The following is a 3642-nucleotide window of genomic DNA, read 5'->3' as shown; positions in this document are numbered from 1 at the left end:
TATAATATTTTTTAATTTTAAATATTTAATATTATGTTTTAATATAGTTTTAAATGTATGTAACAATTTTGTATTTTTTAATAATTTTGTAAATCTAGATTATTATTAACTAAAGCTAAAACAATAAAAATGTCATAACTTGCAATAAAATAAACATGAACTGAACTTGGACGCGTCCTCGGTGATGAACCCAGGATCATAGGGTGTTTCAGGGCTTTGATCATCAGACACCCTCACCTGGGTGACCCAACCGGGGGTGATTAGTCCCCAAGTGTCCAAGTAGTGTGTTACACCACAGGTCTCCCCTTTTGATCCACAGCCACTGCAAGGCCTTTTCAGCAGCTTCACTGATGTTTCTGGTGGCTTTTCTCAGTTGTAAACCTGTAATACCAAGGAGGCTGAAGGCCCAATGAAGAGACTGCCCTGGAAATCCCCTGCATCCCACCTCAACAGGTTCACAGCGGGCCCTCCACCCACTTCCTCTGCAAGCTTCCACCAGCTCAAGGTACTTAGCTCTCTTCCGCTCGTGGGCCTGCTCTATCCGCTCCTCCCAGGGAACTATCAAAATCCAGCAGCACCACTTGCTTTGAGGCATCAGATGTTAAGACCAGGTCAGGCCTGAGTGACGTACTTGCAATCTGCTCTGGAAACTTGAGCTGCCTCCCAAGGTCCACTCTCAACTGCCAGTCATGAGCCTTGGCTAGAAGTCCTGTTGGGACCTTATATTCTGCCAGAGGTGTTTCCCCGGCCCTGACGAAAGTTATGTTATGACTCGCAGGGTGCTGGTGTTTACTCTGCTGTATTCCTGAGAAGATGGTGTCAGCTACTGCCTTCAGCACCTGGTCATGGCGCCACCTATACCTCCCCTCTCCCAGGGCTTTAGGGCAGCAACTCAAGATATGCTTCAAGGAACCTCTCGCCAGGCACAGTGGACATGCTGGAGTCTCTGCCAGTCACCAGCTATTCAGGATGGATGGGCTTGGGAGGACATCGTACACTGACTGGATCAAAAACGTGAGTCTAGCTGGTTCTGACTTCCAAAGCTCTCTCCAAGTGATCTTCCGGGTCAATGCATTCTCCCAGTTGGTCCAAGCTCCTTGTTGGTGCATAGCCACTTTCCTGCTAAGGCGCTCCGCCTCCCCGTTGGGTGGCTACCAAGTCCAGCTCGTCCGACTGTTACAGAGCCTACCAAAATATTGTGCCTCAGCCTTGCTCATGGATCAACTGGGTGACCACTCCTGTGTGTTCTACACAATCTGGCAACTCCTCCCTTCTGCACCGTTGTGTCAATATAGGAATTCCTAAGGAGGTACTCCATCGGTCGGATAGCAAGGATCTTGAAAAAGATCATGATGTAATTTCGCATCCTCCTCCTTTGGTATCCAGACACCTTCTGCGTGTTGCCACTGCTTGGCTACTTTCCCCCTCTGCCATACTGTCCTAATGAGTTTCCACAACCTTTCCAGGAGTCTTGGACAGTGTTTGTAGACTTTATATGGCACTCCACTTGGCCCCGGGGCTGCACTGGATCGCACCGATTTAATTGTGTTCCTAACTTCTGCCAGTGAGGGCTTTTTGATGTTGAACTGGATGGAGGGTTCAGGCGGTGTAATTAACTCTCTGCAGGGGAGCAGATCTTCCTTCTTCCTATTGTCACTGTAAGTTTTGCTAAGGTGATGGCTAATTTCCTCTACCGGACAGATCAGGGATCAGAGCAGATAAGGGCAGCTGTTTCATGAATCTAAAGGGATTTGCTATGAAAGCCGTTCGTTTGTGAGCCCTTTCTCTGCCCCATCTCCTGTGCCACTCAGCACGCCGGAGAGAGATGAGCTTCTGCTTTGTGATGCTCCGGAGCTCCATCAGGGCTGGTTTTTCATCCTCCCTCGCTTTCTTGAACTGCTGTTTTAAGAACTTCAGCTCTTTCCTGAGCTGAGTGATCTTGATCTCACAGTAATTGGGTCTTGGTTTGGTCCTGACTTTTTGATGTTTAATGCCAAATTGCTCAGTGCCGATTGTAATGATCAAGGTGCACATCAACTGTAGTCGCTGATCCACCTCCCCCTATGATGAAACTTTCAGGGCAGTGTCCACATCCTCATCAAACTGGCGCCACTCAGATCCTTTGTTTGCGGCAGGCCATAAGACCCGGCGAAGTTCTGATGGTTTGCTACGTACAACAGGTGGAGCCTGGAGGTACTGGACACTGTGGGGTTGACTCCCGGTCCTGCTCCTCCTCCGTCTCACCAGGTGCAGTGCTAGGCACTGACTCTGTGCGTTGCTCAACTTGCTTCTTCCTTATACATCCCATCCTGGTTTGGTGGATCCTCAGACCCCTAGATTCTTACAGACCTTACCACAAAAACAGATAGCTTTAGTCGTCAATAATCTTTTGCTTGAATCGTAAGCCAGAAAATCCATCCGACTGGGATGCTCATTCTCCCCCCCTCTCGGGCACCCCTGGGGGTATCTTGCATTGGAACTCTCCGTAGCTATATTTGTGGGTACTCCCTCATGGGAGTTGCATTTCGGGGGGGCTAACCCTCGCTGTCCAATTTGCCGTCTCTCCGTGCTGTCCACTGACTCTCCAGTAGTCACCACACTATTCATGGTTGTCATTCAGCCTTTCCTGGAAGTCACTGGCCATGCCAGTCTCCATTAGTTTGAAGAAACACCATCTATGTCTGGATGGTGTGACTTGGACACATCCTCAGTGATATAATATTTAAATGCATTTTCATTTTCATATTTTCTATATTTTAGATGTAATTTTGTAAATGATTTCATTAGTTTCTGGTGTCCAGAGCAGTAGTTTGATGTGTTTTAGGTTAGTTTGTTGTCATGTTGTCATGATCTTGTCATCTGTCTGTCAGGCGTGTGTGAGGAGATGCAAGTCTCCTTTTCTCTTGTTTTCTCTCAGATCTTTGTTAATGATCTGTGTTTGATTGGCTTTGTCGACAGGACCGGTGTGCTGAGGTCATGTCTCGTCCCGAATGAAGGTCCTTGTTCGTCCGTCATCGTCTGACCTGCAGAACGCCAGCAAACACCTGAGAGTGACCCGGAGAAAGCCTCATTAGCAGAACAAATGGCCCACTGCACACTAATGAGCACAGATCCATTCCTGTGTTTCCTCTAATAACGGCTCTAGTCATTAGCGCTCCACTGAGACTCTTCCTCCACTGGGCCAAATGCTCCTCTTCCTCTTCCTCACGGCTAACAGGTGAACATCTGCACTTCACAAGAAGTGAATAAGATCATATCTGTTCATTATAGAGGATGTGCTTGACAACTATAAACAGAGAAGCACTAGGAAATTAAATTAATACAACTAATAAACTTGAATTTTTGACACGGTTGTATTTTAATATTTTTTAAATTAATTTTTTATTATTTAATTGATTATTTTAAATGTATTAGCATTTTTCTTTACATAAACAATAGTCTTAATAATAATATATATTTGTATTTTAATGTTTTGAATTTATTTGTATTATTTTATTATTTTAAATTTATTAGCATTTTTCTTTGCACCAACAATAGCCCTAATAATAATAATAATAATATAATAATATATATTAGTTGTCACACACACACACACACACACACACACACACACACTCTCTCTCTCACACACACACACACACA

The 3642-nt window shown here is 45.2% G+C and overlaps 1 pseudogene; it reads right to left on the bottom strand.

Annotated features, from left to right (window-relative positions):
- Positions 1-223: 223 nt before the first annotated feature.
- LOC107562088 (uncharacterized) overlaps positions 224-3642 on the bottom strand; it is an 11468-nt pseudogene continuing 8049 nt past the window's right edge.

This window comes from Sinocyclocheilus grahami, unplaced genomic scaffold, assembly GCF_001515645.1.
Source record: "Sinocyclocheilus grahami isolate Dianchi unplaced genomic scaffold, SAMN03320097.WGS_v1.1 scaffold805.1, whole genome shotgun sequence".
Lineage (NCBI taxonomy): Eukaryota > Metazoa > Chordata > Actinopteri > Cypriniformes > Cyprinidae > Sinocyclocheilus > Sinocyclocheilus grahami.
The sequence above is the reverse complement of the archived record's forward strand: the minus strand, read 5'-3'. Positions and strand labels throughout refer to the sequence as shown.